General features: G+C 48.5%; 1 protein-coding gene and 1 long non-coding RNA gene across 4 annotated transcripts in view; one reads left to right on the top strand and one right to left on the bottom strand.

Annotated features, from left to right (window-relative positions):
- WNT7B (Wnt family member 7B) overlaps positions 1–24,862 on the bottom strand; it is a 731,872-nt gene that overhangs the window by 350,623 nt on the left and 356,387 nt on the right. The window lies entirely within an intron of this gene.
- The window catches only part of LOC144769788 (uncharacterized), a 132,610-nt gene continuing 111,286 nt past the window's right edge, over positions 3,539–24,862 (top strand). For both annotated transcript variants that reach the window (XR_013598756.1, XR_013598755.1), the window contains exon 1: positions 3,539–3,727. This is a non-coding gene — a long non-coding RNA (uncharacterized LOC144769788). The remainder of the gene's footprint in view (positions 3,728–24,862) is intronic.

Below are 24,862 nucleotides of genomic sequence, written 5' to 3'. Positions count from 1 at the left end.
GATATGTTCTTGCAGTGGAAGTTATCACCTCCATTCATGTTTTTTGCACGCAATTTAGGAAAATTGGGTCTTTTGCATCCTTGTCTACCTTTTGCACTTAAAGTCTGTTAGAAATGGGGTTTCTGGATGGCTAGGGTACATTAGCCAGGTATAACCCACCATTCTAGTCAGGGCAAGGAAGTTACACACTGAAGATAACCCCTGCTCAACCTCTTGGTAGCTTGGCAGACCAGTCAGGCTTATCCCTGAGGCAATGTGTAAAGCGTTTGTGCAACACACGCACACAGCAGTGACACACTAGGCACACCACAAAAGAAACTCCATACAAGGTTATATAAAAATATCCTTTGTATTATCCATTAAAAACACATTTGATCACAATCCCATATATTACACTGTGCCACCAGGCACTCGTCATGACTTCACAGGGATTACATAAATCTCTTGGCCAATCGGGCCATGGTCATAAACATCACAGTAACTACTGGTAGGATTACACTTATCATAAGGAACATTAGACATAACCCACATCATCAGCAGTGCACTATAGTAAGTACTAGTAGAGTGCACACGTTATGGTAATATTGTTACTGGTAATGTAACCTTATATCAGGGCACAACACATAGGAAGTTCTGCCCGCATATCAAGATTACCATCCCTAACAATGCAAAATACCAGGCAGGCCACCTGCGCTCGTACTATCTATAATATGGCAACTCTGTTCCCTTCCTAGGAAGCTTCGGGGGCCAGCTGCCTGCTTACCAAAGGGAATGCAGTAGTCCCTGGGGATTCCTTCCATCACCAGGAACCAGGGGGCCTCCGTAGAGGTCTCACCCCATCCTTCCTCCCAAAAACCTAGTTCCCCCAATGTAGGCAAGTACCCCACAAGGTGTCCAGTCAGGCAGCTGCCGCAATCGTGTGGAGCAGCCACCAAACTAATACCACCAATGAGCTGGCTCAAGGCACAGGCACACACCCAGTCTCCAGCCAGAACTAATAAACTTCTCAAGTCTGGTGCCCCTTCATCTCTTCCAACAGGCCTCCCTTGCCCAGAAACAATTAGCGGGCCCACTCCACCTGCTGGCGGGAGTGCCTCGTTAACTACCGCAGCACTCAGAGTAGCGCGGGTCCCAGGGATACCAGGGGACCCCACTGGTCTCAGGCTGCACGCCCAGGACTCCTTCGTCCGGTCCGGCACCTTCCTGGTCGTTGCAGGACTGAGGCATGGCATTCCTGGGAGGCTCCGCCTCTCATCATTAGTCGGTGGAGTTCTTTCGTTTTGTCTCCACGTCTCACCCTAGTTGCACAGCAATGCAGGAGCTCCAACCTAGGCTTTCTGGCAGTGGCGTATAGCAAAAGGAAAAGGGGAGGGAGCACTTTCAAACTCAAGCTCTCCCCTCCAGCTGCCCCAAGCACCAGGAGCCGGGCGGTACTCCACACGTGCTGCTTTCACCACCACAGCGCTCACCACTTTCTTTCTTTGTCCCACAGGGAGTGCTTCCCTGAAACACGAGTCATGGGTCAGAGTGACTTCAGAATCTCCACTCCTCACCACGCTGGGTCAAGTATTAAAAGTGCTCAACACGCACTGACTTTAAAGACAGGTGGTAAATAACACAGTGCTACTCAGACATTGCAAGACACAAGGCCCTAAGAGATCACTGGGGCAGAGGACAGGGCCCAGGCAGGCCAGCCCGCTGGGTCCCGTAGCAGAGGGGCAGGCCCTTCAGCCACCCAGCAGTCTGCAGCTTAGTCCCCAATGGCGGTTCCTCCTGGCACACAGGAGAGCACGCAGTGACTTCTCTCCTTTCATGGGGTCATTGCCACTGTACTTATAGTGCCAATGTCTTTGTTCTGGCACCATGGGGAAGCAACAACCCCATTCACTTTTCAAGCCCAGGCCCCAGACACACCACAGGGGGGAGGAGCCAGCATTGTAGAATGTGGGCACAACCCTATTTAGGTTCAGGTGCAATTCCACCCACCACTCCAAATGCAGACCAGGCTTATTCAGGTGCATGGAAAAATCCTCCTGCTACTCAAAATTCAGCCAAGATGTATTAAGGCTAGTGCTGAGTCACCCAGGGAAGGCAGGACACACCTCAACTCCCCTTGTGATGGGCTGGAGTGAATGCACATCTCCTGTCAGTCAAAAACAGACGGTCAATACACATCCAGGCAGGGCAAAAAGACATAAGCACACAGAAATGCCCACTTAAAAAAGTGGCATTTCTAAAATAGTAATAATAAATCTACTTTCACTCATAAGCAGGATTTAATCCTACGATTCCAAACATACCAAACATGGTCATGCTACTCCTCTCAGATCAGAAATTACCACTGAAGCACATCTCATGGAATTCCCAATGCAAACCTATGAGAGGGCAGCCTCACAGCAGTGAGAAACCAAATAGGCTGTTTGTCACTAATTAGACATGCCACAAAGTTAAGGCACATGTCCTACCTTTTACCTACACCCTGGCCATGGGCTAGCTAGGGCCTACCTTAGGGGTGACGTATATGTAGTAAAAGGGGAGTTGCAGACGTGGCAGCCATTTTATATGCCATATTACGGCGGCAGTACACTGCACGCGTGGGCCCTGGAGTGGCAGAGGCCTGAGACAGGTTTGAAAGGCTACTTCAGTGGGTGGCGTAAGCAGCGCTGTAAGCCCACTAGTAGCATTACATTTACAGGCCCTGGGTATATGGGATTCCACTGTACAAGGGACTTGCAGGTAAATTAAATATGCTAAACAGGTGTAGACCAATCATACGATGTTTACAAGAGAGAGAACTTGCACTTTAGCACTGATCAGCAGTGGTAAAGTCCCCAGAGTCAGAGAACCACCATTAACAGGTCAGAAAAAATACAGAAGGAAGGCAAAAAGTTCTGGGATAACCCTGTAAAAAGGGCCAAGTCCAACAAAGTCCAAGTAGAATGTGTGATGACAAAATCAAGGCCACTAGCCGCTGCATGTGAGTCCGCTGCCTCAAGTAGCCTTCACACCCTCCAGTAAAGCATGTGTCGTACAGCGCCTAGTGGTTCCTCTGCCTCACTTATTTCCAGCGGCTCCCCTGGCTTCCAGTGGTCCACAGGATCTTAAGGGCTCCCCTGGCCTCCAGTGGCTCCACTGGCCTTCTGTGGCCTCCGCTTGCTCCCCTGGCTTCCAGTGGCCCACAGGTTCTTCAGTGGCCCCACTGGCCTTCCGGGGCCTACAGTGGCTCCCCTGGCTTCCAGTGTCCCCCAGTCCCACAGGGGCTTCAGCGACTCCGCTTGCAAGACACTGGCCCGCGTGGTTCCTTGATTCGTTCCCCGCCGAGCAGAACGCACAGCAGCCCTTCCCGCATGTGCCTACACGCCCAGCCACTTATGCAATCTGAAGGCTGATCCGCCTCGTGAGCGATGCCAAACAGAAGGATCGGAGCCCTCGTGCAAGTCTCAGCCTCCTGATAGGGCAGCCGATAGCAGCCGCGCGCCTCATGAACCGGCACATTCCAGACAGTCGCGTGCTCTCTAAACAACTGTTAGCAGGAAATAAATCAAACGGGTCTCCGAACAACCAGCCACATTGTCAGTCCCATCCAGGAATATAAGGTACTTAAACCTCCTTCAGGAATGCCAGGATGTTGTCAAAACAGTTTCAGAACGTGGGAGAGCGGCTGTAATCCTGACAGGCCATGAGGCCGCCTAACGATCCAACAAAAAGGAATTCAAAAGGAAGAGCGGTGCATTCACCTACTTTTCGACATATTCATGTTTACATTTGCTTTATAGGATGTCATGTGTTCCTATCTCAGGGTAATTTATAAATGCTGGTGCCCAGAGCGCGGGACAGAATCGCGGGGGACGCTATTACATGTCGGTGCGCCAAATACCAAAGCTGCATAGAATTGAATCCACCTCAGGTCTCTCTAATCGAACACCAGACTCCCTGCCTGTCTATGTCACTCCAGCAAGTTGCTGCTGTCTCTCTTTCTTGTCGTTTCGCCGTCGTTCTCTTCCTCCTTCTCCCCCTCTGTTTTTCCCCTCTGTGTTTTTCCCTCTCTTTTTTTTACCTTGGGAAATGTCCGATGAGGAAAAATGAGGTGCCAGTCTCCAAAAAGGTGTGCTGGTAGGCCACACAGGCTCAAATTAAGCACTGGATACAGTCAAGACAAGAAACAATGCGTCCCGTTGTCGTAAACATCTTTTGTTGATAATACATTAATGAATTTTTAGTAATTTTTTACGTTTCAAAAAACGTAAATCAATCCATGAAGGGTGGAGAAAATGTGTGGCTGGTGGGCAGGTACTCCACCTGTTTTTGGTGGCTGCTGCACACCACCAATTTATAAATTCACCCGTAAACACATCTATATTGGGCTGCTACTGAAACATTTTCGCTGTAGGCTTTCGATAATCACAATTGTAAGAATTTCAAAAAACAGAATTAGGCAGTCACAGGGTACCAACATCTAAAAAAAACAACCACATGCAGTCACCCCTGTTATGAGGACCTCGACTGTCATCCATTACAGCAAAATATCCAGTTCAAGGAACTGTGTACTATGATCAAGTCCTTCCCGAAAAGATCCTCTCTGACAGCAAAATTAGCTTCACACTTCCCACCTACAAGAAATCTGTGGTTCAAAAATGGTGCTAATCTCTACCAAAGTTAACCCAGACAAATACAATATAGAGGACGATCTCTGAAAGTGTTGGGCCCACACCATGGCAATGAACTAGACCACTACATTGGAGATCAGTGTAACTATGCCAGGTTCAAGAAAGAACTATCACCCCTCTCTCTAAAAGCACAGCAGTGACAGAATAGGATTGCCCCCTTTTTCTGGTACTGGTCCCCATTACCAAGCACTGTACATAGGTCTTTCTATCATGCAATCCTAAATCACACAATTTATGGACCTCAGAAGGACAAAGTCTGAGTTAGTCTACCAGGATTTGAATTTGTGACATGCTACTCACACCAGCTTCCAGTAGCCCAAAATTCACTGTGTCATTTTATCAGTTAATAACTTAAATATGTATATTTGTTGGAGAGGCTACTTTTATTTTTTACATCAATCTGATAGCCCAAACCCACTGCACCTGCGTCCCCTGGCCGAAGACAAATTCCTGTAAAATGATAACTTGTTTATCTCTAATTTCTGTTGCAATTGCTTAAATCGGTAACGTACAATACTGCAGCCAGTACAATATTGTTCATTGATAGAATCTTCATGAGGCGGTGTATGGGTAAACAAAGCAAACACAAGAAGATGATGGATGGAGTGCTGAAACTTTTCAGACACTCACACCCAATCGCAGATCTGGGTTGAATCCATCATCGTTCTTTAGCTCACTTTGCCACCCAATCCAAGGCAAAGTGAGCAAGGGACCCACGTCTGGGCATACTGTGTCAACTTAGGGCGAACAAAGCAAACACAAGGAGATGATGGATGGAGTACTGAAAAATTTCAGACACTCACCCCAGTCACAGATCTGGGTTGAATCCACCATCTTTCTTTAGCTCACTTTGCCGCCTATACCACATGGATAAACATTTCAGAAATTGAAGGCATTTTTTAAACATTTCCACTACAGTGTCAAGATAAAGTACCTTTACTCACACATCCAGATTATGTTCCTTTTAGGACCTCTTAGGGTCTGCAGAGGGTATTAAGCCCAACCCCCTTACTCCTCCCCTCATCCCACTCATTTATGGGTGCCTTTAGGTAATAGCAAACACAAGGAGAAGATGGACAGATCGCTGAAACTTTTCAGACACTCATCCCCAGTCAAAGATCTGGGTTGAATCCATCATCGGTCTTTAGCATACTTCGCCACCTCAGTTCAGACCCAGCTATATGGAATCCAGCCCGAACTGCCAAGCCAGGTCTTCCCTGAACCGGAAACAAGCTTCCTGGGACCGGTTTTGGAGTAGCACCCCTCACTAGCCAGGCTAGTTTGAATCCAGTGGCAAAGTGAGCAAGGGACCCACGTCTGGGCATGCCCTGCCAACTTAGGGCGAACAAAGCAAACACAAGGAGATGACGGACGAAGCACTGAAACTTTTCAGACACTCACCCTCAGTCACAGATCTGGGTTGAATCCATCATTGCCTCCAGGTAATAGTTACTCTGTCGTTCCTTGATGAACTGAATATAATACTCCTTTGGTAGTTTAATAGAGCCTCCAACATGTGATTCCTCTTTCACTCCTTGTTGGCCTTAATACAGCACTCTCCTGTTGGTTTAACAGTGTCTCCAATGGGTGGGTTTTCTGTTGCTCCTCGTGGACTCCATAAAGCACTCTTTATGTTGTTTAAAACTGGCTCACATAGATTGTCCCTCTGTTGCGTCTGGATGGAATCAATTTAGCAGTCCATTGGAGGCTTAAGAGCACCTCCAGAGGGTGGGCCATTGTTGTTACTTGGTGTTCTCCATACAGTACTCCTTTGGTGATTTAACAGTGCACCTAAAGGGTTAGACCTCTGTCACGTCTGGATGGACTCAATATAGCACTATCTTGGTGGTTTAACAGTGCCACCAGTCAGGGCACCCCTGTAACTCACGAGTAAACTTCAAATATTACCTACTTGGGGTTACAGCTCTAATGTGTGGCACCACAGTAACTCCTTAGGGGACTATATAGCACCCCGTGGGTGGTTTAACAGTGTTTCCAATTGGATGGGTGTTTTGCTAACAGTGGTTGAACTCAAGACACTCTAGTGGATCCTACTGATGTGCACCAGCAATAGGTTTTCTACTTGATACAGCCCGTTTTAAAGATGGTAAGTGTCTGCACTCTCTACTACACCCCGTGCTTATGTGCAGCAAACACAGGCACTTCATGGTCTCATCATGTTGCACAAACTTCAAAGAATAATGTTTCAATTATGCTCCCCGAAGGGCGCACTGGAACCTAATACAGGAACTTAATACCATTAGGAGTGTATCACGACCCTATCAGTGTTATAGAGCACTATTCGGACCACCCAGAGAGCTAGGAGTATGGAAAGCGATTTACATGTTAAAATAGTAAAATGAAATGTGCTTCCTGTGCAGACTGCGAGCTAATTTACTAGGCACAGGGCTATTCCACAACCCATTTACTTCTCTTGCGCCCTTTGTGGCCAACAGGATGCAGATTTTGAGGCTCCCATCCTAGTCCGTGATCCACACCAAGGCTAATAACCTGCTCTATTCGATTCAAAGATTTCAACCCAGAAACTGACACCTGGACCCAGGAATCCAACATAATACCCTCTGATTGAAGATGCAGTTCAAACTAGAAAAAGTCACTAAGAGGGAGGATGTTGCACAAATTCGGAAAAGGCAACTAAGTTTATCACCTTTTTGGAGTATTTAATTCATTCGTTAATAATAGCTTATGTGAAGGCCTGGTAATCCACAATGTCATATGCAGCAGAGTGGTCAAGTAGGAGCTATGCTGCATGCTCTCACCGTTTCACAGCACAATGGTGGTCATCCTCAGGGTGTACATTGTTATCTATTGGATGCACTAAAACCTGTAACCTGACTTGAACAAGTTTAGCACTGCATGTATGGGCATATTCGTTCACTTATAAAGGCAGTTAAAGTACAGGTATGTCTATGAACTAAAACTTAGAAGGCACTGCGATTAGAACTTTATTCTAGCTGTACAATCCATAACTCGTGCTACTGTTGTGTGAACCATAACTCACACACCAAAAGCAAATGCATTGACCTCACCCTTAATGTGTGACAGATATAATGATAAATATCAGAAAAAAATTACAGATGAGATTACATTAACATGGTGAAAAAGGCAGTATGAATCCACTATTAAATATTTGTTTGAATATGTGCTGTTATTTGTTTGTCCTGTCAGCCCTAGGGTGGTCTTCCCCCATTCTGCTTGCCCTACTGCTCCATTTTTGCTGATCTAATTTTTGTTTGCTTTAGGACTCTGTGCACTTTACCACTGTTAACAGCGCTAAAGTACATGTGCTTTTCCCTAAACTATGGTACAACTGGTTTACACCCAATTTGTACATTTAATTTAATTGGAAGTCCCTAGTAAATTGGCAGTAAATGTACCCAGGGCCTGTAAATTGAATTCTATTAGTGGGCTTGCAGCACTGATTGTGCCGCCCACTTAAGTAGACTTTTTAAACATGTCTCAGGCCTCCAATTGCAGTATGTGTGCAGGTTTAAACTGCCATTTCGACCAGTCAAAATAAACCTATTGCCAAGCCTAAGCCTTCCTTCTTCATACATATAAGTCACCCCTTGGGTAGGCCCTAAACAGCCCATAAGGCAGGGTGCAGTGTATTAAAAAAGTTGGATATGTACTTCTAGATTTTTCATGTCCTGGTAGTGAAAAACTCCTAAATTAGTTTTTCAGTACTGCAAGGCCTTCCTTTCCCATAGGAGAACATTGGATGGACCTATTACATTTAATAAGCGTTAACTTTTGATTGGGGAGAGGTAAAAACGATAAGTTTGGTCTTAAATTCTTTTTAATGGTAAGATCAGATTTGAAGTCATATTTCTGAAAATGCCCTTTTTAGAAAGTTGGCATTTTCTTGTCCTACCCATTTGGTGCCTGCAGCCTGTATCCAGGGTAACATGATTAGGTGTGGTTGGCAGTATGCATTTTTTTATTCCTCCCACACAACATTACGAAAGGAGACTGGGTTTTGGCAGGATGGGTCATCCTGACCTAAAGGGAGAGGCTTGCTGTCACCTACCATACTTGCACTTCAAGGGGGCTGCCTCAGCACACTTACAATGGACCTCACATTAGTGTATTGTCACCTCAAACCCCCTGGAGCCAGGGCAGGGGAAGGAAGAAATTCTAGAACCAGATGAAGGGGAAGTCTAGAATATTCATTTCATAGCTGGCGCCAGATATAAATATTTGTCCCTCAGGTCAATTCTTCAGACCACTTCTGAACCTGTAGAAGACTCACAAGAAGGACTACTCTACTACCCTGCTGCTGAAAGGACTGCCCTGCTGCAAGAAGGACTGCCTGGCTGCCTGAGGAAGGAAGACTTGACCTGCTCCTTGAACCAAGAACCACAAGAGGGACTACAAGGGATAGCTGACTGGCCTCCTTTTCTGAGCTACAGGGACATACCAAGCTCCAGAGGCCTCTCCTGCGTCTGCCAACCTGTCCAGATTCAACTGGACCTGCATGTGCCCTGCTCCTTGCCTCTCTTGCAGTGAGTCCTGATCCCTGAGAGGTACCCCTGGGTCCTGGACCCATGTCTGGCATCAGAGTTTACTTCTCTCGGCCCAACTGTAGTTTCCCTCAGAACCGTCGCAGGGTGACGTAACTTGACACAGGACCTTGCATTGCAGAACCTAATATCTCCTCATCGGTGGCCTCATCAGAACTGTTGTAGTGCGACGCGACTCAACGCAATAACTTGCAGTTCCTGATTAGCAGTCCCATCAGAACTGATGCAACTGGATGTAGCATGACGCAATACCTTACATCGCAGCACCTTGCAGCTCCTGATGTGCGGCCTCATCGGAACCAACGCAGAGCACAACTCAACGCAGGACCTCACAATCACAACACCTCACAGCTCCTGATCGGCAAACTCATTCGAGCCAACGTAGCATGATGTATCTTGATGAAGGATCTCACATCACAGCATTTATCAACTCCTAATCGGCACCCTCATCAGAACCGATGCAGCGCAATACAACTTGACGCAGCACCTCCCAGCTCCTGACCGGATGCCCCATTGAAACAGGCACAAAGCAGGTTTGAACTTCTGACTTTTTCCCTGTTCGGTCACCCAGATAACCACAGTTAGTGTTTTGCACTTTTTGGTGCTACTTTTACTTAAGACTTTGAAATTGCATGTCTTCAGTTTTCCTGACTGAATTTTTGTTGTTCTAGTGTCATTTAATTTATCAAATGTTACTTTGTTTCTAAATTGGTGTGGGATTTTTATTGTGTTGTGTTTTCACTTTATCTCTGTTTGTGTGCAGCATACATACTTTACATATTGCCTCTAAGTTAATTCTGACTGCTTTTGTGCCAAGCTACCAAAGGTTTATGCACAGTTAATTTAGTGACTTTTGTGTTTCACCCTGACAGGGATTGTGGCTTTGCTTGAAAAAGCCTCACGCCCCCTCAACCAGCAACCCAATTTATTGCCATTATTATGTAGTCAGTAATAAGATATAGTGTTACCATTTCAAAATGTATACTATTTACATGGCCAATGGATATTTTTGAATGGCAAATCAAAAACAAAAAATGTATGCTTGTGACACTAAAAGAAACAAAAGGGAGGCCCAATATCTGTGTGCGTCTTCAGGACAATCGCAGAAATAATAAAATAAGTAAAGCAGGAAGGCTAGCGGGGGAGGGGTATGCACATGGGCAAGTGAGTGGTCGAATAGCAGGGTGCATCATTTGTGACCACGCTGTTAGAAATCAGCTAGCAATTTTGAAAGTTGAGTGCTGCTACAAGAAGACATGTTCCTTTAAGACTGTGGCAGACTGACCTTTGGCTGATGAAGCACCATGAGTAGCCGGCCAGCCTGGAACAAGGGAGAGACTTCCGGTTCACAACAGGCAGTGGCACTATTTTAACAGCATGAAGGCTTACGGACGCTGCCTGGCAACTTCCCATGTTGCATTGGCATTCTGCTTGCTGCATAGTTCGCTCACTGTTTCCCGTCCCGCACCTTTGTGAAATCTTCCACTCTGCAGTTCCTTAGTCATCCGACCTACTGCTGCTATACTGGCCTTGCTCTTAGATTATGTTTTGGCTCTGGCATGTTACTGTCATTTTACTTTTCCCGTCGTTTCTCAGGAGAATCCCTTCTTGATGCTTGAATCTAGAACCTAGAACTGAGGCATAGATAAGTTCAAGTTCAAGTTCAGCATTTATATAGCGCACTACTCACCCAGAGGGTCTCAAGGCGCTTGAGGGAGGGGGGTACTTATTTATCGAATATCCAGGTTTTTAGTTGTTTTCTGAAGGGGAGGTGGTTCTGAGTAAGGCGGAGGTGGGTGGGGAGAGAATTCCAGGTTTTGGCCGCTAAGTAGGAGAAGGATCTTCCCCCCATGGTGGATCTGTGGATGCGTGGGATTGCGGCGAGGGCTTGATTGGACGATCGAAGTTGGCGGGTGGGGGTGTAAAAGGACAGGCGCGTGTTGAGGCATTCGGGTCCTAGGTCGTAGAGGGCTTTGTGTGCGTGGGTGAGGAGACAGAACGTTATTCTCTTGTTGACGGGGAGCCACTGGAGGTCTTTCAGGTGACCGGAAATGTGAGCTTGGCGGGGGACGTCTAGAATGAGTCTGGCTGAGGCGTTTTGGATGCATTGGAGTTTTTTCTGTAGCTTGGCTGTGGTTCCGGCGTAAAGGGTGTTTCCGTAATCCAGTCGGCTTGTGACCAGTGCGTGGGTGACCGTTTTTCTTGTTTCGGTGGGGATCCAACGGAAGATTTTTTTGAGCATACGTAGGATGTTGAAGCATGATGATGAGACGGCGTTGACTTGTCTGGACATCAAGAGGGAGGAGTCCAGGATGAAGCCCAGGTTACGTGCGTGGTCCGTAGGTGTTGGAGCGTTTCCCAGGGCCGGTGGCCACCATGAGTCATCCCAGGCGGAGGGGGATCATCCTAAGATGAGGACTTCCGTTTTGTCCGAGTTCAGTTTCAGATGGCTGTTCTTCATCCACTCGGCTACTTCTTTCATCCCTTCGTGTAGGTTGGTTTTGGCGGTGTTTGGGTCTTTGGTGAGGGAGAGGATCAGCTGGGTATCATCTGCGTAGGAGATGATGTTGAGGTTGTGTTGGCGCGCGATGGATGCGAGGGGGCTCATGTAGACGTTGAAGAGGGTGGGACTGAGTGATGAACGTTGTGGTACGCCGCAGATGACTTCGGTGGGATCTGAAAGGGGGGAGGCGGACTCTTTGAGTTCTTCCGGCAAGGAACGATATGATCCAGTCCAATGCTTTTCCTTGTATTCCGACGTTGCTGAGGCGTTGTATAAGGGTGTATGACAGACTGTGTTGAAAGCTGCGGAGAGGTCGAGTAGGATGAGGGCAGTTGTTTCTCCGTTGTCTAGTAGTATTTGAATGTCGTCTGTTGCTGCGATGAGGGCGGTCTCTGTGCTGTGCTTGGCTCGGAACCCGGATTGTGATGGGTCGAGGGATTTGTTGGATTCGAGGAAGGCGGCGAGCTGAATGTTGACGGCTTTCTCAATGACTTTGGCAGGGAATGGGAGGAGCGAGATGGGGCGGTAGTTCTCAAGTTCAGTGGGGTCTGCTGTGGGTTTCTTCAAGAGGGCGCTGAGTTCGGCGTGTTTCCAGCTTTCCGGGAAGGTAGCGGAGTAGAGGGAGCAGTTGATGACGTCTCGAAGATGGGGTGCGATAATGGAGTCTGCTTTGTTGAAAATGTGGTGGGGACATGGGTCGGTTGGCGATCCTGAATGGATGGAGTTCATCAGGCGGATGGTGTCTTCAGTGGTGACTGGGTTCCAGGTGCAGAGGTTGTTGGGGGGGGGGTTTAGTTCGGAGGTGGGTGGGGTGTACTGGTCTCCGGACTGGTTTTCGAAGCTGTTATGTATGTCAGCAATTTTGTTGTGGAAGAATGAGGCTAGGGAGTCGCAGAGGTCTTGGGAGGGAGTGATGTCGTTGGTGCCGGCTGTGGGGTTGGTGAATTCTTTGACGATGTTGAATAGTTCCTTGCTGCTGTGGGCGTTGTTGTTGAGTTGATCCTTGAAAGTTGCTTTCTTGGTGGATCGGATCATTTGGTGGTGTCTGCGGATGGCGTACTTGAAGGTGGCTAGGTTTTCAGTGGTTGGGTTTTTTCTCCAGGCTTTCTCGAGGGTGCGGCAGATCTTCTTGGATTTCTTAAGTTCATCATTGAACCAGGGGGCTTTTTTGTTACCTTACTTGGTTGGATTGTTTTTCAGAGGTGCTAATTCGTCAGCGCTGCGGGTGATCCATTGTGCGAGGTTAGTGGCTGCTTGGTTTGGGTCTGATGAATTGGCGGGAGGGTTTTGGTGGAGCGATGTGAAGAGCTGGTCGATGGTGATTTTGTTCCAGTTTCTGCGGGGAATAGGTTGTGGGAGGTTGTGGGTCGTAGTCTTTTTGTAGTTGAAGTGAACGCAGCTGTGGTCTGTCCAATGGAGAGCTGTGGTGTGAATGAAGGAGATGTACTTGCTGGAGGTGAAGATTGGGTCGAACGTGGGTGGGGGTGTCAACAAGTTGTTTAAGTCCAAGATTTGTGAGGTTGTCCAAAAGGGTGGTGGTGTTGCTGTCGTTGTTCTTTTCCAGGTGGAAGTTGAGGTCGCCTAGTAGAATGTAGTCCTCGGAGGGAAGGGCGTGTGGGCTGACGAAGTCAGTGATGTCTTCGCAGAATTGTGTGCGGGGTCCTGGTGGCCTGTAGATGAGGGTGCTCTTGGGGTCGGTGAGGATCTGGAAGTGAAGGTGTTCGGCGGCTGCGAGGTGATCATCGGAACTGGTCGTGATGTGGATGGTGTTCTTATGAACAATGGCGATGCCGCCTCCCGTTTGGTTGGTGCGGTCCTTACGGATAATCTTGTAGCCGTCCCGGATGGCTATTGCGATGTCGGGTGTTGACGAGGCGTTCATCCAGGTTTCTGTGAGAAAGGTGACGTCCGGCGATGTAGTGTCGAGTAAATTCCAGAGTTCAGTGGCGTGGCAGTGGACCGAGCGGGTGTTGAGCAGGATGCACTTCAGGTGGTTGGTGTCGGAGCTCTGATTGAAGTCTGTGAATTTGGTGTGGGTCCTGATGCAGTCGAACTTGCAGGAGTGGCAGGTGAAGGGTCCATGGGTGTGACCTGGGGCGGCTTGGTAGCAGTTAGGGTGTCTGCCGGGGTTGAGTGCTGAAAGGGAAGCGCCATCGAACGTAATGCGGGAGGAGTGGAATTTGCGGGGACCAGGGGGTTTGGCGCTGGGCGCGGTCCAGGCGTGGACGGGCGTAGACGGGCTTACCTTTGGCGCACCTTCGGCGCGCATAGGGCGCGTCCGCTGCGCGTGAATGCTGCGCGTCAGCTGTTCTGACATAAGAGGATAGTGGGGGGGGTGGAGCGTGGGAGGGGCAGCTGGGAGGCGGGAGCATGGTGGAGGGACGGGCTGGGACGGCACAACAACAAAAAGGCAGCAATAATAACAAAGCGAAGCAGGGTGAGATTGGGGCCCAAAGTGTAACAGCTGTGCGAGCAATGGAGCGCTATGGGTAATATTAAAGTCCAAACAGCAGTGGTATAGCGCTACGATATTTAAAAGCACAGCCAGCAGAGGTAAAGCGCTACGATATTTAAAAGCACAACCAGCAGAGGTAAAGCGCTACGATATTTAAAAGCACAGCACGAACAATTTTAAGGCACAAAGCACAACTAGCAGAGGTAAAGCGCTACGAAACCCAGGAGGAGAGGGAGTGAGGGGAGCGACCGCTTCTGCACGGGTCAGGACGGTCACAGCTCTCCACGAGGACGGGGTCAGTCTGTACTATCAGTGGGTGGGAGGGGCAGCTGGGAGGCGGGAGCGTGGTGGAGGGACGGGCTGGGACGGCACAACTACAAAATGGCAGCAATAATAACAAAGCGAAGCAGGGTGAGATTGGGGCCCAAAGTGTAACCGCTGTGCGAGCAATGGAGCGCTATGGGTAATATTAAAGTCCAAACAGCAGTGGTATAGCGCTACGATATTTAAAAGCACAGCCAGCAGAGGTAAAGCGCTACGATATTTAAAAGCAAAACCAGCAGAGGTAAAGTGCTACGATATTTAAAAGCACAACACGAACAATTTTAAGGCACAAAGCACAACTAGCAGAGGTAAAGCGCTACGATACCCAGGAGGAGAGGGAGTGAGGGGAGCGACCGCTTCTGCACGGGTCAGGACGGTCACAGCTCTCCACGAGGACGGGGTCAGTCTGTACTATCAGTGGGTGGGAGGGGCAGCTGGGAGGCGGGAGCGTGGTGGAGGGACGGGCTGGGACGGCACAACAACAAAATGGCAGCAATAATAACAAAGCGAAGCAGGGTGAGATTGGGGCCCAAAGTGTAACAGCTGTGCGAGCAATGGAGCGCTATGGGTAATATTAAAGTCCAAACAGCAGTGGTATAGCGCTACGATATTTAAAAGCACAGCCAGCAGAGGTAAAGCGCTATGATATTTAAAAGCACAACCAGCAGAGGTAAAGCGCTACGATATTTAAAAGCACAGCACGAACAATTTTAAGGCACAAAGCACAACTAGCAGAGGTAAAGCGCTATGATACCCAGGAGGAGAGGGAGTGAGGGGAGCGACCGCTTCTGCACGGGTCAGGACGGTCACAGATCTCCACGAGGACGGGGTCAGTCTGTACTATCAGTGGGTGGGAGGGGCAGCTGGGAGGCGGGAGCGTGGTGGAGCGACGATCTGGGACGGCACAACAACAAAATGGCAGCAATAATAACAAAGCGAAGCAGGGTGAGATTGGGGCCCAAAGTGTAACAGCTGTGCGAACAATGGAGCGCTATGGGTAATATTAAAGTCCAAACAGCAGTGGTATAGTGCTACGTTATTTAAAAGCACAACCAGCAGAGGTAAAGCGCTACGATATTTAAAAGCACAGCACGAACAATTTTAAGGCACAAAGCACAACTAGCAGAGGTAAAGCGCTACGATACCCAGGAGGAGAGGGAGTGAGGGGAGCGACCGCTTCTGCACGGGTCAGGACGGTCACAGCTCTCCACGAGGACGGGGTCAGTCTGTACTATCAGTGGGTGGGAGGGGCAGCTGGGAGGCGGGAGCGTGGTGGAGGGACGGGCTGGGACGGCACAACAACAAAAAGGCAGCAATAATAACAAAGCGAAGCAGGGTGAGATTGGGGCCCAAAGTGTAACCGCTGTGCGAGCAATGGAGCGCTATGGGTAATATTAAAGTCCAAACAGCAGTGGTATAGCGCTACGATATTTAAAAGCACAGCCAGCAGAGGTAAAGCGCTACGATATTTAAAAGCAAAACCAGCAGAGGTAAAGTGCTACGATATTTAAAAGCACAACACGAACAATTTTAAGGCACAAAGCACAACTAGCAGAGGTAAAGCGCTACGATACCCAGGAGGAGAGGGAGTGAGGGGAGCGACCGCTTCTGCACGGGTCAGGACGGTCACAGCTCTCCACGAGGACGGGGTCAGTCTGTACTATCAGTGGGTGGGAGGGGCAGCTGGGAGGCGGGAGCGTGGTGGAGGGACGGGCTGGGACGGCACAACAACAAAATGGCAGCAATAATAACAAAGCGAAGCAGGGTGAGATTGGGGCCCAAAGTGTAACAGCTGTGCGAGCAATGGAGCGCTATGGGTAATATTAAAGTCCAAACAGCAGTGGTATAGCGCTACGATATTTAAAAGCACAGCCAGCAGAGGTAAAGCGCTATGATATTTAAAAGCACAACCAGCAGAGGTAAAGCGCTACGATATTTAAAAGCACAGCACGAACAATTTTAAGGCACAAAGCACAACTAGCAGAGGTAAAGCGCTATGATACCCAGGAGGAGAGGGAGTGAGGGGAGCGACCGCTTCTGCACGGGTCAGGACGGTCACAGATCTCCACGAGGACGGGGTCAGTCTGTACTATCAGTGGGTGGGAGGGGCAGCTGGGAGGCGGGAGCGTGGTGGAGCGATGGGCTGGGACGGCACAACAACAAAATGGCAGCAATAATAACAAAGCGAAGCAGGGTGAGATTGGGGCCCAAAGTGTAACAGCTGTGCGAACAATGGAGCGCTATGGGTAATATTAAAGTCCAAACAGCAGTGGTATAGCGCTACGATATTTAAAAGCACAGCCAGCAGAGGTAAAGCGCTATGATATTTAAAAGCACAACCAGCAGAGGTAAAGCGCTACGATATTTAAAAGCACAGCACGAACAATTTTAAGGCACAAAGCACAACTAGCAGAGGTAAAGCGCTACGATACCCAGGAGGAGAGGGAGTGAGGGGAGCGACCGCTTCTGCACGGGTCAGGACGGTCACTGTCCTGACCCGATGCATCAAGCATCCATTCTGCGAATCCTAAATAGCGAAAAATAACGAATCGCTATTTAGAAATCGCAGAATGGGATGCATCATCCAAATCGCTAAATATCTGCAAAACGCACCCGCCCGCAATCGCCAAATGCGACTCCGCAAAAATTCCTACAAAATCGCACAGTCGGCTGTTTCCAACCCCCTAATTGCGAATCCGCAATTACCGATTTCGCAAATACCGAAATCACAACGGGAAGTCGCATTTGTAGAAAATGATGACATCACTACCAGGAAGTAGCCTGCTCCATGCTTCATTCAGACCACAGAGCTGGACACAGGAGGAGGCAGAGCACTGACCTCCAGGAGCCACACCCTGCAGTTCCCATACAGGAGTTGAAATTAAACCACAATGTCCCAGGAAGCTGCAGGACCAAGTGCAAAACCCCGCAAGCGCAAACTCAAGTTCAGTGAAAAAGAACTTGAGTACCTGATTGAAGGTGTGAGCAGGGACCACGATCAACTGTTCGGGAAGCTGTCCCAGAAAGTGCCCGAGGCATCCAAGAGGCGCATCTGTGTGCGCATCAAGGCAAAGGTGAATGTGGTGGGAGTCACCCACCGGTCCATCGATGATTTAAAAAAGAGGTGGTACGACCTCCGAGGCCGTGCCAAGGAGCGAATAGCTGATAGACTGGGGGAGGCAAGGAATACGGGAGGGGGACCCTCCACAGTCCCTGAAAACACCCCCATGGAGGACCTAGTGGAGGACACCATACACCCTGAAGCCTGCGTGGGCATTACCCAACGGGACACCTCCCACACCACACACCAAACACAAGGTAAGAGGCATGCTACTGCGATCCCGTACCCTAACAATGCCCATGCCCCCGTGCAATCCATATTTGTGACCACAGTATTCCAGTCCCTGCTCCTCCCAAACGCCCAAATGCATTGTGGAATCTGTAGTGTGTAAATGTGCCTTGATAGCCACACACAGCCAGAATAGTCAAGATACACAGACCCCTAAAGCCAGCCAGGGAATGCAGACATTAACCAATAGCGAGCCTGCGTGCATGTTGCAACATTCCAGGTGTGTGAATCATACCAGTAATCATGGACTCTTCCACATCACAGGTGCTGTGGATACTGACGCGTCCGACAGTGACATCCTCCACATCGCGGAGACACCTGAAGAGACGGAGGGAGAGAGACAGCCTGCACCTGCACCTGCACTGACACCCAGGGCCACCCCTGCAGCTACATGTGGAGCACAAAATCACGTATCAACACATGGAAGTGGAGCAGACCCGACCCCCACCCAGGAGACAGACACGAATCACATCAAGTGTGCGGGCCCACGCCCGCAGCAGGTCAAGGCAGCGCTCCGTGCCCACCACAGCAGCCATGGAGCAAGACGCACACAACGTGGGCCTGTGCATTGAGGCTCAGATGCTGCGTGTGCACCGCAAACAGGCGCAGCACATAGCAGCAATGCAGCTGCAGCTATACAAAACAGCACGCAACATCAGTCTCCTCACAGAGAGTGCCCAGGAACTGACCACGGTGGTGAAGGAGAGCAACCAGCTGATGGTAGCGCAGCAGGACGTCACCCGCAGACGCCACAGGCAGCTGCTCACACGGCTGTCAGCCTACACCCGTTCCAATCACCGGATCGGGAACACCACATCCCAGCTCTCGTGAAGATTATTGGCCATGCAAATCCAGATGGTCCAATGCTGTGCTGACGCAGCAAGGGCCCTGGAGCAGGTCACCAACGCTGTGGAGCACCAACAGGCGGCAGACCATAGCAATGTAAGGTGGGGGGAGGATGATGCCAGCGAAGAGTCATCTAGCCTCAGCACCCTGTCTAGTCCGGTGTAAACAGACAGGAGGCGCAGTACCCGGCCCAACACTGCATCCCGACAGACCAGCCTAACGTGGAGGGTGAGAGGCGACAGGGTGCGCGCGGCAGGAGGCGCTAGTTTCATGACATTTCAGGCTGTGCCGTGGTGAGGCAACCATGCACACGAGCTCAGGTTACATGACCTTGGATGTTTAAAAGCCGTACCCTTGTTTGTTGCTGATGGAAGCACATTGAGACTTTGTGAAATAAACAAAAGCTTTATTTTGACAACAAATCATCCTCATGTCAATCATTGATGTGGCTTGCATGAGTGCAGTGTTGTGTGAGGGGTATGGATGCACTAGAAATAGTTATTTGTAATGTGCGCGCGGCGCCTGTGACCTTCAGCAGGATTCTCCCCGTGTGCATGATGCACATGTGCAGGTGGCAGGTCGTCCCCCTCTGACTCACTACCAGACACCTGAACAGGTATCCTCCGCTTGGTGGCAATGTTGTGCAGCGTGGCGCACACGGCCACGATGCGGCAGCAGATCTCGGGCCGGTATTTGAGGGCCTCACTAGTCTTGTGGAGGATGCAGAATCTACTCTTTAACATGCCAAATGTTCGCTCAATCACATTTCTGATGTGTATATGCGCACCATTGTACCTCCGTACCTGTGGTGTTGCTGGGTTGAGGTATGGGGTGAGGAGGTATTCACTGAGGGTTTAGGCGCTGTCACCTGAAGGGAGGAGCAGAGGGTCAGTGGCTGTTATGCACGACAACATGGTCTTAACATACTGTATGTGGGCATGTGTCCTTACCTAGGAGATGTCCCTCGCCAAATTCACCCCTGACCAAGCGGGTGTGTATGCTGTCGCTGTGCCGGAAGATAAATTAATCATGTGTGCTCCCTGGGTATTGTGCCACAATGTCTGTAATGATGGTCTTCGCATTGCAGACCACCTGAATATTGAGGGAGTGATATGACTTGCGGTTTCGGTACATGTATTCGGTCCCTGCGGGTGGACAGATGTGTATGTGGGTGAAGTCGATGCAGCCAATTACATGGGGGAAATGGCAGTCCTGTTTAGTTTGCATTAAGGCCTGTTGGGTTGTTGGGAAGGTGATGTTGTGATGAATCTGGCTCAGCATGACGTCCAGGAAACTGTGTAGGCAGCGTGAAAGTGTACTCTGGGATACACACCCTGCAACTGCGACTATCCCCTGGAAGCTGCCGGAGGCCAGAAGGTGCAGGCAGCACAGGACCTGGACGTCGGTGGGTGCGGCATTTGTCCTCCGTGTTGGGTGCTGCATCAGGGGCTCAAGGTCTGTGATGAGCTGCAGGATCATTGCCCCATTGAGCCTGTATTTGGAGTAGATCTCATCTTCAATCCGTCCCAGTAGTGTAATCCGCAGCCGGTAGATGCGTTCATGGATCCTGCGTCTGTTCTGGGCTGCAGCTTGAGGTTACGTAGTTTTCGGCCCCGCTTCGCTATAGCCGCCATTTAGTGTTTAGTCGCCATTTTATGTTGCCTCACTCAGGCAGCACGGCTAACGCGGTAAAATGTTCTTTCTGCCATTTTCAGCTGCTCCATGTTTTTCTCGCTAAAGAACAATCTTTGTCCTTGTGTGCGATACTGATGTCAGGGTCTGGCCGAGTTCGCAAAGCCATGTCTAGACTGATTAATCCATGACTTACTCCACTGTTTGGGTCCCACCATTCTTCTCTACCTTATCTTATTTAACTGGCCTTCACTATTCTCTTTGTGTGTTCTCTTGTTACATAGCCCTTCTTTTGAAGCATTCTACACATGTTTTGCCACCTGCAAATTGAATTACGGGCACGAGTGTTGATTAACCTGATGGGAGGAGAGCACACGGGGTCTGAAAGGAGGGTGTGTTTTAGACATCCGATAGCTTGTTTTCGAACTATTCCTATTTGTCAGTTTTGTGTATATTGGGAGTTGTCATTGTAAACTTGTGTTGTATAAAAGACTGTGCGCCACGGATTGAAGTGGCAGTCTCTTGAGAACCTACCTGTGTGGTACTTCTTAGATAACTGTGCTTAGCTGCAGCTAATAAAACTACTTTTCTACGCCTAACAGAGTGTCTCGTGTCTCTGTCGGTCGAGGCAGGTGAACTCGGAGATCTTAGGCGTGCCCTGCGCCGCCTGGCCCATAAGGTCAGCTTCTCCAATTGGCGGCCCAACGTGTGGGCGACTTCAGCGGTAGTAGTTTTGCCCGAGAGTCGTGAGGAGCTTAGCAAGAAAATTCCGGAGGATTTCGCGAACCACGTGAGCGACCCCTGCATGTCGAAGTGGACCGAAGGTCTTTTGAAGCGTGGCTACTCCTTCCCGACGGCTGCTGACGACTGCTGCCCTGACTGTGGCCCTGCCTTGGCCCTTTGGTGATGATTGGTATCGCGAGACGATAGACGGACATCTGTTGGCGTGAGGAAAGCATTTAGTTAAGTATTTGTGGGTAGCGCCCACTCTCTTTGTTTTTGTATTTGTTATTCGATTAGCGTGCTAACCGAAGCCAAGGGGTAAGTACGTTTGTGCTGTGACTCTATTGTCTGAAAATCCCTTGACGCTTGGAAGGAAATCCAGTTTGTTACGAAATGCCTGGATTTAGTAAGTTCAAGAAATGTTGTTGTTTTGGTTGTTCTAGGGATTCCCGACTGGAGGATTCTTGTCCGATTCCTCCAGTTGGAACTCCTACCTATGAACTGTATTCGAAACATGGTCTGGGTCCTATTGTTTTTAACGATACATGGATCCGATACATCAGGAAGGATGGTGTTTTGCAATGGCCACAAAATGGTTCTTTTGAGCCCGATATATTAGATAATTTGGATGCGATTCTATTTAAGAGAAAAGCCCGGCCGGCAATGTTTGACTCTTTTCGCCTATGGCGTAAGGAAGCCAAACAGAAAGAAATTAAGCCAATGAAGAAAGATAAGAAAGAGCAGAGTATTTCGATTCTGCAGGCGGCCCAACAATTTAAAAATGACGAAGCTGATCAGGTGATTGAGGTATCGGAAAGACAACATCGTATGGCAATAGATAGATGATATCCTGTGTTACCCACTGTATCAAAGAGTAAAACTCCTGATGACGATTCTTTTATGTCCCATTTGTTGACATTACCTCCACCTTATGTGTTAGGTGCTAATGCACCGCCATTACAACCTGCTGTTAATCCAGCTGCTTTAGTTCCTGCACAGTTGCCTATTCCTGTGATTCCAGCTCCGCCCCCTTTGCCAGCGACATCTGTACCCCAGTCTCCTGTTCCTCAGCCTTCTCCATCTGTCGTTTCGTTTGCTACAGATTCTTCTTCTGTTTTACAGAATACGTTGTCCCCTGTTCTAGTTTCAGATTCCCCTGCAGCTCGACGACGTTTAGTCGACACTGTTTCAGGTCTTTTGTCGCCTTTTCTTGGACCTCTTTTCTTTTCTCCTGCGTCGTCTAGGACACAATCCCGTAGTCAGTTTCCGGATTTGGAAGAACGGACTAAATTAGATTCCCTTGCTTATAATTGGATCATGAGTCGTGTACAGTATAGTATACGTGATATTTTAGATACTTTCCTTCAATGGAACGCGCCCACACAGAGATATGTATTTAATGTTATGTGCAATACTCTGATTAAAGAATGGGGCGACGTAGATCTAGACTCACCTCCTCAGGATTTATTCGAAATACAGGATCAATTTGATAAGGGACTTATTGTGGGTCCTGCTGTAGAGCATGCTGTTCAGAAGCTTGTTGCTTTTCGATCCACCTTTTTCTCTCAAAGTTCTCTTGAGTCTGATCCCGCGGTTTGTCGTAAGACGGCACAATATCCTATGCGAGAAGTTCCTCCGATATGGAGAGATGAGGTTCCTCAAGCAGGTGCTAATGCTGCTATTCCTGCTCATTTTCAGCGTATATGGGTACATGACCCTTGGAAAAGGTCAGAAGTACTGGCACTTAAACAGTCTTTACCGGACCCCCGTAAACATCCTGCTGGGTATTATAAAGAGCTGTCTCAGACTGTTGATGCTTGTATTATGAATTTGGCAGATATTGACTTACTTATGGGGAATATAGTCCCACAAGCAATATGGACCAAGATTCGTAGGCAGGATCATGCGGCAGCTTTAGGTGGTGATTGGGCTGCCATTACAGCTGCAGATGCAGGACAAGTAGGTGGTGCCAAACCAGATGTCTTGATCACGGAATTACCTGGAAGAATAATAGATTTAATGAAAACTATGATGCCTGCGGTGCGCGTTAACTGGGATAAGTTAGCGGCGTGTAAGCAAAAGACGGATGAAAGTGTCTCCGACTTCTTTACTCGTTTCGAGGAGACTTTCATCAACCATAGTGGACAAGACATGAGTACTGAAGGTGGACAGCGATTATTCGTAGACAAATTTATTTTTAATTTACTTCCAGAATTATCGCATAAATTAAAACAATCGGAGAGTTCGTGGGCTGTCTCTTCCACTGCTCAGATATTGGCTACTGCTCAATATTATGAGAATAGGGATAAGGAAGATAAGGAGAAAGCGGAGAAAAAGACTAAAGACTTAAAATCGAAGGTCCTTCTGCAACAGGCTTATCCCCCTCGTTCTGCTCAGCCCCAATTTCCACAGCCCCCACAGTTTCAGAGGTCGTTACAGAAGCCAGTACCCTCAGTTCCACGAGTTCCATTGGGCCCTAATCAGTGTGCTTACTGTAAGGAAGATGGTCATTTTAAGAATACTTGTCCAATTTTATTACAGCGGTATGGTGGACCATTAGCGCCACGGGGTCGTGGTGATTCTCGATCCATATCCAGAGGTAGGGGTCGTGGTGCGTCGACTCAGGAACGATGTCCCTCTCCCCCTCAGGACTCTACAAATTATTTTGATCAGCAGAATTCTCAATCTGCACAATACTACAATGACGACTATTGTTTCGATAATGAGGACGTTGATTTTCATACTAGCTAGGACAGCCGTAGGCAAAGTAAGGGAGTCGTATCAGTTCCAGTAGATCAGGAAGGACCTTATGTTAATGTTATGGCATTAGGTGTTACAGAACCATTTCTCTTGGATACTGGTGCTATGAGAAGTTCCATAATGCATTCTAAACTCTCTGGGGCATCTTTGTCTGGCTTAACAAATGTTTCTGTGGGATTCTCTGGCGCCCCAGTTTCAAATCCTATTTCTAGCCCTTTGCCCATTTCTATTGGTCCATACGATTTGGAAGCTCCACTCCTTTTAACGACAGGATGCGGAGAGAATTTATTGGGTTTGGACTTATTGAAACGTTTACATGCTACCCTGTATTGTTCACCCTCTGGTGTGCACCTCACTTTGGGTGATAAACTAACTTCTCCGATGTATGTATCTAAAGAACAGCTACCACCCGAGTTACGTTCACTTCCTGCTACACTTTGGGCTGTGGGTCCAAATGATGTTGGCTTATTGCAAATTCCACCATATGTGATTACTGTTAAAGACAATGTTAAGATGCCACGTGTTCCTCAATATAAAATATCTAGTGATGGTGAGAGAGCCTCGTTGGCCATTGTTCATGATTTGGTTCAGAAGGGTGTGGTTGAAGAGACTAGAGGGAATGTTTGCAATAGCCCTGTTTTGCCTGTTCTTAAACGTACTGATCCCTCTCAGCCACCTGTGTACCGTTTTGTAATTGATCTTCGAGAGGTCAACAAAATTGTTGTCCCTCAGTTGCCTGTTGTGCCAGATATAACAGCTTTGCTTACTATGATTCATGCTTCAGCAGTCTGGTTCTCGGTTATTGATCTTAAGAAGGCTTTCTTTAGCATTCCTATTGCTGAAGGAAGTAGGGATCTCTTTGGCTTCTCTCTCGGAGGCCGAAGCTTCCGGTTTAAGCGTGCACCTCAGGGCTATTGTGAAAGTCCTTCCATATATAGTCAAGTTTTAAAGTCTCAGCTTGACACCTTTTCTTTACCCTCCGGTGCCACCCTTATCCAATATGTGGATGATTTGTTGATCGCTGCTGATTCGGAAAATGTTTGTAAAACAGCAACTGCA

The sequence above is a fragment of the Lissotriton helveticus genome, chromosome 1_1 (assembly GCF_964261635.1).
Source record: "Lissotriton helveticus chromosome 1_1, aLisHel1.1, whole genome shotgun sequence".
NCBI classification, from domain to species: Eukaryota; Metazoa; Chordata; class Amphibia; order Caudata; family Salamandridae; genus Lissotriton; species Lissotriton helveticus.
This window is presented reverse-complemented; position numbering and strand designations above follow the sequence as displayed.